This window comes from Podarcis tiliguerta (assembly GCF_965153285.1).
Source record: "Podarcis tiliguerta genome assembly, chromosome: 12".
NCBI lineage: Eukaryota > Metazoa > Chordata > Lepidosauria > Squamata > Lacertidae > Podarcis > Podarcis tiliguerta.
Window position 1 is genome coordinate 14,482,967 of NC_139545.1, and position 13,815 is coordinate 14,496,781.

General features: G+C 44.1%; 1 long non-coding RNA gene across 1 annotated transcript; it reads left to right on the forward strand.

Annotated features, from left to right (window-relative positions):
* The first annotated feature begins 278 nt into the window (after positions 1-278).
* On the forward strand, positions 279-2,323 carry LOC310660534. The gene is made up of 3 exons (XR_014503488.1): positions 279-377; positions 476-2,131; positions 2,232-2,323. It is a non-coding gene; the product is annotated as an uncharacterized lncRNA (long non-coding RNA).
* Positions 2,324-13,815: the final 11,492 nt, after the last annotated feature.

The window sequence follows — 13,815 nt, forward strand, 5'->3', positions numbered from 1 at the left end:
CACTCTTTCTGGGAGGGAGAAGGGGGCTGCACTTTTTGCCTCAGCCCCCTCTATCACATCTGGCCCTGTCGCCTTCCACATGTTGGTAGCGGAGTCTGAAGTGGGGAGCCTCTGCTATGGTGTAGGACAGGGGTCAGCAAACTTTTTCAGCAGGGGGCCAGTCCACTGTCCCTCAGACCTTGTGGGGGGCTGGACTATATTTTGGAAAAAAATATGAACGAATTCTTATGCCCCACAAATAACCCAGAGCTGCATTTTAAACAAAAGGAAACATTCTACTCATGTAAAAACACGTCAATTTCCGGACCGTCTGCAGGCTGGATTTACAAGGCGATTGGACTGGCTCCGGCTCCCAGGCCTTAGTTTGCCTACCCATGGTGTAGGATCATAGCTGTCAACTTTTCCCTTTTCTTGCGAGGAATCCTATTCGGAATAAGGGAATTTCCCTTTAAAAAAGGGAAACGTTGACAGCTAGGTGTAGGATCCCTGTGCAACTTACAACCCTGGCCATTTCAACCTGTACAGTTGCTGCTGTTCAGCTGCTCCCTTTTCCTTCTTTTTCTTTATCCCCCTGTTCTGGGACTGTAAATTTCAGACCTGCCCCAGCTGCCATATTCTGCTGAAGGACCAGCAAAGGAGCTTGCGAGGAGAAGGGCAGAAAGTTACCCACAACAGCAGTGGTGGTGGTGACTGCTACTGTTGTTGCTGGATGAGCATTGCCCTGGCAGGCAGCAAGCGTTGTGCAGGGACAGGGCCGGATTTACGTATAAGCTAAACAAGCCATAGCTTAGGGCCCCACTCTCTTGGGGGCCCCAAAAAAATTTAAAGGAGGGGAAAACTGGATGTACATTTCCAAAATATTAGATAAAAAACAAATAAAATAAAACCTACATACAGCAACAGTGTTTTGTGTTGCGTGGGCTCCTATGATGTAAGTAATGGGCCCCACTTGCTAGCCTGCTCCCTAAAATATCACTGTTTTGCTCATTTCTATATATAGGGTGCCCACATTCTGCATGTGCAAATGGCTTTAGATCCCCATTAGGTCCATAAATTACCATATAGCATATACTCAACACAAAAAACAGCGACAATTTGTTGTTGACAAAGGACAGCTGGACATATAAAGGGCCCCATTACCTTCAGTAGCTTAGGGCCTCCTCAAACCTAAATCTGGCCCCGTGCAGAGAGAACTGGAGGCTGACAACTGTAGGGAAAGGGTCAGGTTCACACAGGGAGTTGTCAGATAAAACACTATATAGCCTTCAGAGAATTTCCGCTTTAGATGTGTGTCTGTTACCAAGCCAAAGTGGGATGACTTAACTTAGGCGAATGATGATATCTAATTGGGCTTTTCACAAGCCCTGCTTCTTGCAGCATTATGAGGCATCTATTGGTCTGTGAAATGAGGGTGCTTCTGTCGCCGTGTATGCAGCTGTTCATAGACATTACACATAGCTATGATAGGGAAGGTCACAAGATACAAAAGATTCACATGAGCTTGGCTGTGCTCAACAAGTGGTCTATGTTTACTCCTTCGCTGATACTTTATCATGGAATGTGCATAGCACAACCTGTGAAATACCATTCTATCTGCCACTCAGCAGCCAGGGGTGGGACTGTAGCAGAATGACAGAGCACAGGCTTTGTTGGCAGGTCTCAGGTTCAAGCACTGGCCTCTATAGCTAGGGTTGGGAAAGTCCCTGTTTGAAACCCTACTGAACTGCTGCCAGTCTGTGAAGACAATATAACACCGGTCTTGAAAGACCTACATTGGCTCCCAGTACGTTTCCGAGCACAGTTCAAAGTGTTGGTGTTCACCTTTAAAGCCCTAAACGGCCTCGGCCCAGTATACCTGAAGGAGCGTCTCCACCCCCATTGTTCTGCCCGGACGCTGAGGTCCAGCGCCAAGGGCCTTCTGGTGGTTCCCTCATTGCGAGAAGCAAAGATATAGGGAACCAGACAGAGGGCCTCCTCGGTAGTGGCACCCACCCTGTGGAACGCCCTCCCATCAGATGTCAAAGAGATAAACAACTACCTGACATTCAGAAGACATCCAAAGGCTGTTCAGGGAAGTTTTTAATGTGTGACATTTTAGTGTATTTTTGGTCTTTGTTGGAAGCCGCCCAGAGTGGCTGGGGAAACCCAGCCAGATGGGCGGAGTACAAATTAATAATAATAATAATAATAATAATAATAATAATAACAATAATAATAATTACTATATTAAGCTAGATGGGCAAAGATCTGTTTTGGTATGTTTATTATCAGGAAGTAAATAAACCTCCTGTTTCTTTCTGCCTCTTTGAGATTGCAAAAATAAGAGGGGGGGAGTCAGAATACATTATCTATATACAGTAGTATGTTTCATGTAATTCCCCTACCAGTAATTATGACCAGGAAATTCCGGACATATGGCAACTCTACCTATAGGTCAAGTTTAAACCTGAAAAAGACCACCCAGGGAGGGCAGCATTCTCAGCAGCCACCCCACAAGTCTTTTTCAAAAGAAACGTAAAATCTTTTTTTATTTGGGACAGCTTTTGGTGGCCAGGGTGGATTGAGCTTTAAAGTGGGAATGATGTTTTAGAGGAATGTTGTCCACGAATGAGTTCCACAAGCCCAGTGAGGCTTTGACCTTTTGCTTCTTAAACAGCAGAACCTGCTCCCATTTCCACCCATCACACATAAATAGATTTGATATCCCACTTTATCACTACCCGAAGGAGTCTCAAAGCGGCTAACATTCTCCTTTCCCTTCCTCCCCCACAACAAACACTCTGTGAGGTGAGTGGGGCTGAGAGACTTCAAAGAAGTGTGACTGGCCCAAGGTCACCCAGCAGCTGCATGTGGAGGAGCAGGGAATCGAACCCGGTTCACCAGATTATGAGTCCACCACACATAAATTTCAAAGGTAGCTTATGTTTTTGGATGGGAGTCTCCTTTTCAAGAAAAAAGTTTTCTAAAGGCCAGAGGGACAAAGGTTAAAAAGCCAGAATTCCAAATGGTTCCATAAGCACTGTGTTCCTGTGGGTTTAGTAGAACATATTCCCCTGTTAGTATGCATAGGGGTTTGATCTTAAAGTGGAGAGGGGCAAATCTGTCAGTTATGGTCTCTCTCTCACACAATATTATTTTTCCAATCTTAAATCCAGTTCTCCACATTTCTGTAGCAATTTGGGTTTGGGTGGATTGCTTGTTTTACATTCCTCATTAAAATTAATTAGCACTTTAAGTGCTAATTAATTTCCATTAATTTAAACATATTTGTTCAGTTTTTACTAATATCATGTTTGCAAGCAATTTCCTTGATAGAATTCATTGTTATTTTCACTAATGTACATGTTATATACACTTCCCCTGATATATGTATTTTTGTACACATTAGTTGATTAGAGAATTGCATCATAAAAGTCTGAGCAGGACGAATTTCAAAGAATAATTGAGATTGCATATTTGTTCAAGAAGTAGGCGTTAAGTAGTTTCTCTTTGAAATGAAAACAAACCAAAATTTATCCCCCATCCCTACCTTAAGTCAGCTCATTGAATGCCAGCTATTTTATTTAGCTTTTATTTTTACGTTTAGTCTGCTACACACCTAAGGTTAATTGACCCAACTGTGCATGGAAAAATATGGCATTTTCTCTTATACTGCTGGATCAATTAGCATTAGATGTAAAAAGGTAAAGGTAAAGGTACCCCTGGCCGTATGGGCCAGTCGTGTCCGACTCTAGGGTTGCGCACTCATCTTGCTCAAGAGGCCGGGAGCCAGTGCTGTCCGGAGAGACTTCCGGGTCACGTGGCCAGTGTGACTAAGCGGCATCTGGCGAGCCAGCACCAGCACCACACACGGAAATGCCGTTTACCTTCCCGCTATAAAGCGGTACCTATTTATCTACTTGCACTTAGGGGTGCTTTCGAACTGCTAGGTGGGCAGGAGCTGGGACCGAACAACGGGAGCTCACCCCGCCGCGGGGATTCGAACCGCCAACCTTTCGATCGGCAGGTCCTAGGCACTGAGGTTTTACCCACAGCGCCACCCGTGTCCGCATTAGATGTATAGCATACTAAAAGTAAAAATAAGTATGGATACTTCAATATTTTCCTTGAAGTGAAATGTTGTTAATAAAATTAAGAATGAAAATATCTCCTGTCACCAGGAGCGAAAATTTGACATATCTGGATAATCATGGCAGTCTCTCTTCACCCTCTTCTTATATGCATAAGCAATCAAACTTGCTGTCAACATGAGTCTCTGGAAATGAGATGGGAGACAAATCAAATGATAAGTAATTAAGGACTATTAAGAGGTACTCTGGCAGACATGGAAAATTATTTTCAAATAATCCTTTGAATTGTTAATGCATGTTCAGTTCAAACCTCAAGAGACCCTTTTAAAGAGAAGTATACACAAAGCTATCTTGATAGCTTGGAACTGCAGTGACACATAAACTCCATCTTGCTCTAAATCAATGGCAATTCCCTCAATCATTAGATATCTGAAATTGTTTATGTTGCCCTTTTCTCTATACCCTGGTAAACAAACTTATGGTGCACAGATCGGCTCAGTTCACACTTAACGCTAAGCCAAACCATACGTTCATTTGATTACGCAAGTGTGTGGGCTCCTGGAGGAGACTGTGTCTGTTTTGCTCCACCTCTGCTTGTGATACTATTGCACTGCAACAAGCCATGATTTGGCTTAGTGCAGGGCTGTCTTAAGCATATGTGGCGCTGGGGTGCAAAGATCTGCCCGGCGCTCCCCCCCCCCCCGTTTGCCCGGTCCCAGGTGCACAGGAGGGCGGAGCCACCTGCCTGCTTCAGTGTCTTGCTGGCTCCGTTGCCCCTGAACTCGTGGCACAGAGCCGCCCACAGCAGGAGAGCCCACTGCGGCGCTCCGACCAATCGGCAGGCTCTTCTCCGGACTCAATTTTTGGGTCCCAGACTTTCGGCTTGGCGCCCCTGAGAGCCTGGCGCCCCTGAGAGCCTGGCGCCTGGGTGCCCCACACCCCTAGCGCCTATGGGTAAGACGGCCCTGGCTTAGTGTGCTGTCTGACCTGGGTTCATGATTTGACTTCTCCAGACAAACCATGAGTCTGGATTTGGGCAACACGCTAAGCAAAACTATGGCTTAGTTCACAGCAGTGCAGCAGCAGCAAGACCAGAGGAGGAGTAAAGCAGATGTGATCTCCATTCCAAGGATGTGCACCCTCACATGTTTGCAGTAAGCCAAGGTTTAGCATTATGCGCAAACCAGGTCAGAAGGACTCCTGGATTCAGTGTCATCTATGGATCCTCAGGTGGTATTAGTGGTGAGGTATGCTTTTTACCTCGGGTGCGGGTGGCGCTGTGGGTTAAAGCCTCAGCGCCTAGGGCTTGCCGATCAAGAGGTCGGTGGTTCGAATCCCCGCGGCGGGGTGCGCTCCCGTCGTTCAGTCCCAGCGCCTGCCAACCTAGCAGTTCGAAAGCACTCTCAGGTGCAAGTAGATAAATAGGGACCGCTTACTAGCGGGAAGGTAAACGGCGTTTCCGTGTGCAGCTCTGGCTCGCCAGAGCAGTGATGTCACGCTGGCCATGTGACCCGGAAGTGTCTTCGGACAGCGCTGGCCCTCGGCCTCTTTGAGTGAGATGGGCGCACAACCCTAGAGTCTGTCAAGACTGGCCCGTACGGGCAGGGGTACCTTTACCTTTATGCTTTTTACCAGCTTTGACTGGTTTGCCAGCTGTGGCCATGTCAAGAGAAAGCAGACCTCACGTCAGTGACACATATGTTAAATATGTTCATGTGTTAGATTACTGTAATGTTTTCTCTGTGGGGCTGCTTTTAATGACACCCGAAAAACTTCAATTGGCGAAGTTATTTCGATCATATTATGCCTGTTCTGTACCAGTCACATCAGCCGTCTTTGCATTTCTGGGTCCAATATAGAGTGTTCATACTAACCTTGAAAGCCCTAAATCTGTGGCAACTAGCCTATACTGCTGCAGATGTTGTTGTTGTTTAGTCATTTAGTCGTGTCCGACTCTTTGTGACCCCATGGACCAGAGCACGCCAAGCACTCCTGTCTTCCACTGCCTCCTGCAGTTTGGTCAAACTCATGCTGGTAGCTTCGAGAACACTGTCCAACCATCTGGTCCTCTGTCATTCCCTTCTCCTTGTGCATCAGGGTCTTTTCCAGGGAGTCTTCTCTTCTCATGAGGTGGCTAAAGTATTGGAGCCTCCTTCCAGTGAGCACTCAGGACTGATTTCCTTCAGAATGGATAGGTTTGATCTTCTTGCAGTCCATGGGACTCTCAAGAGTCTCCTCCAGCACCATAATTCAAAAGCATCAATTCCTCGGCGATCAGCCTTCTTTATGGTCCAGCCTTCTTTATGGCTTCTTTATGGCTACAGATGTTATTGGACTCCAAATCCCATCGTTCCCATCTACCATGCCCAGTGGTCAAGGATGAAGGAAAATGTAGTTCAGGGCCACAGGTTAGTTTACACCCATATGAATTTCCTGAGCTTGAAGATCAGTATCCGTGGCCTTTCTCTCCAGCCACCAGTAAGGGCTGCCTGATCAGTACCAGCAGAATACTCTTAGGGAAATGTGTTGACCTTGGGGAGAGAGCTTTGGACACTTGCTCATTCAACATAGAATTGGGGTAATTTTATGGGACTTTAAACATTTGTTTTATCTGATGCTGCTAATTTGAAATTTTAATACTTTGCTGGTTGTCATATGTGGCTGCATAATCATATAAGATGAATTTTAAAGAAATCTGTTCAATAAAAGAAATACAGTAACCCCAAATGTAAACCACAGAGAACGTTTGTCAGTGGATGGTATATACTGTAAATAAGGAAAGAACTGTGTAGACTGTAGTGAGAAAAAAGAGTGTTCTAACTAGCATCTATTGCCCACAAGGGAAAAATAATATTCTGGCCCACCAGCTGCTGTACGTGGGATACAGCATTCTGATTTGGGGGGGTTGTGTGAGGGAAGAGGAGCTATTACAACCCTCCCTGCCCCATCTTCCAGAATCTAATTCAAGCCCTTGTCATAGTCTCAGAAAATTCTCTCCTTATGTCTTTGTTGCTCCAAACATTTGAGGCACTTGATGCCACAGTCTGCTTCCCTGAACAACTCTCATTAAAAACATGCATATTCAGGCAGAACCCTGATCCTGTACTGTGGGGGGGGGGGAAGTCCCATTTCTGTTTTAGAACCCACTCTTTGCAACTTGTGTTACAAGGCATGCATACCATCAAGATGAATGATGAATTGCCACAGCATCAGACCCAAGTGCATGTATTAGCCTCCTGACACAATAACACAGACAAGCATATTAAACATATGGCTGTATGGAAGATATTGCCAGAGTCCTTAGAGAGGAAACATTGCGGTTGCCATGATTTCCTGTCGGAAAAGGAACTAAGACTAGATTACATTGTCCCTTACTATTGCCCTTACATAGGTCCATCTAAAATAGACACATGTGCCTGTGATAGCCTGAGGCTTGGCAAGCTTCCTGTTCTTTAAAAAAAAAATCAAGGTGTCCCTCATACTGCATGGAAATTGCAGATGGCATTCTGCATCTGCTTTAACTGAGTAACAGTAAACTTTCCTACAAATAATTCTCACTTTGAAGCTGCCATACTTCAGGTTCACCATGTGCCTGAAGTATGCACATGGTCAACCTGAAGTATGGAAGCTTCAAAGAACCATGGTTTGGTAGAACCATGTGCCTGTCCTTTAAGAGTACTTCCCTTTTCTGAGTTAAGAAGCCAGATGCAAAGGGGGCAGCCTCATGCGACAAACAGAAGCTAGGTGGACACATTAACCTACCTTGTAAATCAAGGTGGAGAATGTGAGGCCCTTCGGATGTTCTTGAACATCATCCCTGACCATTGGCTATCTTGGATGGGAGTTGGAAGGGTCACAGGTTCCCCACTCCAAGTATAAATAGGGCATAATAAATGTTGCATTTGGTTAAGGCCACTTGCTAATTCCTTCCAGCTTTGATTATCATAAAACATCAGACATACCCCAATAACGGTGCCAGGATTGAATTTCCCAGATTTGCAGATCAAATGACAACAAAACAGATTTTAATTTAATTTTTAAATTGTTTTCTCCTGCTCTCCTTACCACAGTAACTCCAATTGTGGTAATATGGGGGAATCCCAAGATGTTAGCATCAATTGTGAAAACACACTTGCTTATAATTAGGGCGGAGGAATAAACACTACTTGACTACTTCTGAAGTCAGATGTAGCATACTAAGGGTAATAGTTTGTGTTACGGGCAGACCAACCACCAAATCAAATGCTGGATTGTTGAGTTGCTTCCTGTCTCAGTGAGGTGAGTCGTCCTTCCAATTCCCACGTCTAGTTCTGCCTCAACCCAGTAATTTATGCTTACAAACAAGGAACACCTATCCAAAAACCCTAACTATTCAGAACAAACATATTTAACACCATTTTATAAGCCAGAGGCAAAGCACAGCTGTATGCTCATGATAATTTTTTTTACAATTATATATAAATATCTCTAGGGAACTCAGGTGCTATTTGAAATCCGAGGCGAGTGAGAGAAACCAAGATTTCCAGCCGTTTCCTGGTGTCCGTGCCAGATTCACTGCTGGGAAACCAGTGAAAGAGTGGTGGTGGTTTCCCCCCTATAGTCTATGATTTATGTGTTTGAGAAACATTGACTAATATCTTCCTCAAGACACTCCTTAAAATCAAAAGTGCTGTTCCTTGTTAGGCTGCTTCAATAGCTGTGACAGCTGCTCTTTTATTCATTACTGCAAAAGATAAAAGTAGGAGAGGAGATTTGACTGTGTGGGAGGAAATGCAAATTTTCTGTTTAAAAGACAGATTGGTGTCAGGTGAAAGAGACCAGGAGCAAAATATATTAACCTGTATTTCTGCTCACCAGACTAGGAATAACCATCACCTCTAAAAGCATGCATATGTCCAAAACATATGAGCCTATTTTTCTATGAGAACAGATGCTTTCTAAACCATCCCTGGCAAATTTACAGTCATAACTCATATTATGTTTGCTTCAGGTTGAGCGTTTTCAGGTTGCATCTCACAGTGACCTGGAAGTACCAGAAAGGGTTACTTCTGGGTTTCGCTGCTCGCACATGCGCAGACGCGCAAAATGACGTCACGCACATGCGCAGAATTGACGAATCGTGACCCACGCACGCGCAGACGCGGGTTGCATTCTGATCATGTTGCGAACGGGCCTCTGGGACGGAACTCCATTCGTAACCAGAAGTACCACTGTACTCATTAAGCATGGCCCTTAGGAGAGCCAGTGTGGTGTAGTGGTTAAGAGCGGTAGTCTCGTAATCTGGTGAACCAGGTTCGCGTCTCTGCTCCTCCACATGCAGCTGCTGGGTGACCTTGGGCTAGTCACACTTCTTTGAAGTCTCTCAGCCCCACTCACCTCACAGAGTGTTTGTTGTGGGGGAGGAAGGGAAAGGAGAATGATAGCCACTTTGAGACTTCTTTGGGTAGTGATAAAGCGGGATATCAAATCCAAACTCTTCTTCTTCTTCTTCCTTAATATTGTCCTCCACATCAGCCAGTTCAGGAATCTCAAAATGTGTATGCAGGTCCAGTTAGTTTGTATCTAGCTTTTAGAATAGAATGGAGCAAAATTCATTTGAGAATGGTCTTATATGCACTGGGGTCCTTTGGTATGTATGCTGAAGCATTGATCTTCTGCAGTTAGCTCGAATCAAAATGATAACTGTGGTTCCTCACAGTATTTCATGTAGTATTACATTCCATATTACAACCCCACAATTGAGATGTGAATCCGCTTCTGGTCAAAACGTGCTGAGAATTGTAGTCTTCCGTTAGTGAAGGCTTCCCTATTTGTTGTGCTTTAAAAAAGATCCTGCTTCTCCCAAGATTATTGAAAGTGTCTTTTTAATTAAGCATTTCCTCAGGTGGTTTCCTCCTACGCACTTGCATTTGGCCTGCAAATGATTCATTTCCGGAACTCAAATCACACTGTTTCCCAGCTGTCTTTTTTTTTGGGGGGGGGGGGAGGGATTAGGGAGTTAAGCACAATTGCAGGAACTTAAAACTTATTTTAATTTTTTTATTTTCAAAAGAAATGTGATGAATGCAGGAGAGCATTACGAAGTAGCAAAAGATGCAGGAAAGAATGTAGCAAGAAAAGAGGAGGCAATGATTAAAAACGGTGGAAGGTGGTCCAAATAGCAAAGGGGCTATTATGGTCTATATTGCCGCTGCCGCCCTAGCTTAATTTGCAAGTCTGCTGAAAATAATAATAATAATAATAATAATAATAATAATAATAATAATAAATTTTATTTATATCCCGCCCTCCCCAGCCGAAGCTGGGCTCAGGGCGGCTAACAAGAATAAAACAGTACAACAGTAAAACACAACACTCTAAAATCATTCATTATAAAATTAATTCATAATAAGTCCCTGGAATCCAAAAGGAAATATCATTTGTGCAGCCACTGTGGCTGCTTCTAGCGTCAGTATTGGTGGCATCAAGGCACACTGGATCCTGCATTGCAGTGGTGGATATACTCAGTTAAAAGTATTGTAGGTAGTTTGATCTTAGTGGATATGCATGAAACCCAAATATAGCAATGAAAATACAATTGTGTGTGTACTGCTATATTTGCATAAAAACTGATTTTGGTTTTGTTTTAATCCCAGCTGTTGAAAAGCTATGGGGGATGCACAACACAGGACATGGAATAACAATGCAACCAGCAAACACAAGGAAAAACAAATCAGAAAGCCGAGTCAACACCCATCACAACATCAGCTGCCTCATGGACCATTCTTCTGCCAATACACACAGGTTAGACTGATGCTGCAATTTTGTTTAAATCAGAATAATTGCCACAAACCTGGTCTTTAGAAAGATGGGAGGACAACTTGACTAATCAATTGGCAGTGACATATTGATTTTTATCTTTCGCTAAATTACATTTGTCTCTAAACAGTGTACATGAAACTCAATACAATGAGAACAAGATTGAGTTAAAACTATGACATCAGAATTCAGTTAAAATACTGGCTGGAATAAACAGTAGGCACCAGAAGTTCAAGAGGAAGCGGGATGTTATATTGAATGTACAGCTGAAGGCAATACTGAATGCACACGGCTCCTGCTGGATATGAGCTGTGCATGCCAGCCATGGATAATACAAACTAACTAAATAAACAAATGTCACCTCCAACCTATATTAACTGGGTTTTTATAGGAATGTAGAAACAACTTTAAATGCCCACCGTTTTAATCCCAGGTGTTGTAAATTAGCACCACTAATAAGAACAAGTGAATCATGCACTTTGGGGTGGGGTAAGAGAGAAATGAAAATGTAGTTGCCAGATTATTTGTTTTTTGTTAGATGCTGAAGTTAGATTATTATTTTTCTTAAAGTTACTGATTCACCTATACAAGCTTGCATATATCAAGCACACTCTGGTGTGCTTGCCTGTCAGGTCCCCCATGACAGACACCCATCTACAGCCCTCATTTTGAAATTTGTATTACCCTACTTGGAAATAATAATAATCCCTTCAGACATCTGTCCTGACGTTAGCTAGGTGCAACACCCAAAATCCTTTGATAAGGATTTCTGAGTGGCTTAATTTTTAACACCTGATGGAACAGAGACATATTATACAGAGCATAGGTTCTTCCGCATTTTAGGAAAATACAGCCATCTTGTGGCCAAAATTAAAGTTTCGATTCAGTGGCATAGAGCATGTTTTCCAGGGAAAAGCTGCGGGGGGGGGGGGGGAATGCAAAATGGCTTGGGCGCATGCCTAGAAAGCACAGGGAAAGTGTGGACAAGCCCTGTTTTTGCCTGCTAGAATGTATCCTTGAAATGGATGTTGGGGGTTAAGGCAGATAGCACAATGGGAATGTTGACCCAACATGCAGCAACTGCACCCAAAAGAGGAATTGTTGGGGACTATTAGGAAAGGGCTTGAAAACAAAGCTGTTGCTATCACCAATCTATGGTGCAACCACACCTGGAATACAGTGTACAGCTCTGGTTGCAGTATCTAAAAAAAGGGTACTATAGAACTAGAAAGGGGGCAGAAAGGGGCAGCCGAATTTTTTGTGGATCCAGAGTGCCTTCCAGTTGTGAAAAAACTAAAGGAAGGAAGGACAGACCTCTCTTTTTAAAACCAGACAGCTGCAGATGACTTCATTTGCAGGAGGCAGCCCCAATTCTGCTTGCATTCATTAAAATATATGTAAGTAATACTTAGGGACACGGGTGGCGCTGTGGGTTAAACCACAGAGCCTAGGACTTGCCGATCAGAAAGTCGGCGGTTCTAATCCCCGTGACGGGGTGAGCTCCCGTTGCTCGGTCACAGCTTCTGCCAACCTAGCAGTTCAAAAGCACATCAAAGTGCAAGTAGATAAATAGGTACTGCTCCGGCGGGAAGGTAAACGGCGTTTCCATGCGCTGCTCTGGTTCGCCAGAAGTGGCTTAGTCATGCTGGTGACATGACCCGGAAGCTGTCTGCGGACAAACGACAGCTCCCTCGGCCAATAAAGCAAGATGAGCACCACAACCCCAGAGTTGGTCACGACTGGACCTAATGGTCAGGGGTCACTTTACCTTTAAGTAATAGTTGTTGTTCAACTGTTGCCAGCCTGACAAGGAAATATTTATCTTCAACTATCTGTGCATGGCATATATTTCTACCATAAACAGCTAAGACGGTATACAAATGTAATATAATAAACAAATAAATTTTTTTTAACAAAGAGACTAGCACAACTTCTTTCAAAGTCTCATTTCCTACTACACAACCCCATGACAGATAGGAAAACCAAAGCCTCAAAGTGGCCTGGGAGATGACATCCAGACTATAAACCCCAATCCAAATCCTATAACAATATAAATGTAATAGGGATTGGGGCCAGTGGCGTAGCGTGGGGGGTGCAGGGGGGGCTGGCCTCACCGGGCGCAACATCTGGGGGTTAGGGGGTGCAAATCCACGGGTTAGGGGGCGCAAATTACTTGCCTTGCCCCGGGTGCTGACAACCCACACTACGCCACTGATTGGGGCGGACTCCTGTCTCTTCCGTCAGCGGCCCATGCCCGGTTATTATTAATTAAATAAAAACATAATAACAATAAAGATTATGATATCCCTAGTGCTGGATAGCTCAGTTGGTTAGAGCCTCGTGTTGATAACACCAAGGTCGCAGGTTTGATTCCCATAAGGGGCAGCTGCAGACCCTCCAAATATCCCTATTTTTCAGAGACAGTCCCGGATTTACAGAAGCTGTCCTGGTTTCTGACTTGATCCTGGAATGTCCCGCTTTTCCTTAGGATGTCCCTATTTTCATTGCAGAAATGTTGGGAGGATGTGGAGTTATGTGACCCCCTCAAGCCAAGGAGATAAGTAACTATACAACCTTTAGAAGACACCTGAAAGCAGCTCTGTATAGGGAAGCTTTTTAATGTTCAATGTTTTATTATGTTTTTGTATTTGCTAGAAGCCACCCAGAGTAGCTAGGGCAACCCAGTCAGATGGGCATGGTATCAATGATAACATTATCATCATCATCATCATCATGGAATAGGAGGCCCCTATTTGCATTGGACGGTAGGCACCAGCATATTTCTTTATTGCAGGGGGTTGGACTAGATGATCGTCAGGGTACCTTCCATCTCTATGACTCCATGATAATGTATTTATTATCATTACCATTCCCCGCCCCGTTTCTTCGTGCTGAGAGAGGCCGCCTGGAAGCAGCAAATAATAACTCCTTCTTCTTAACTTCTTCT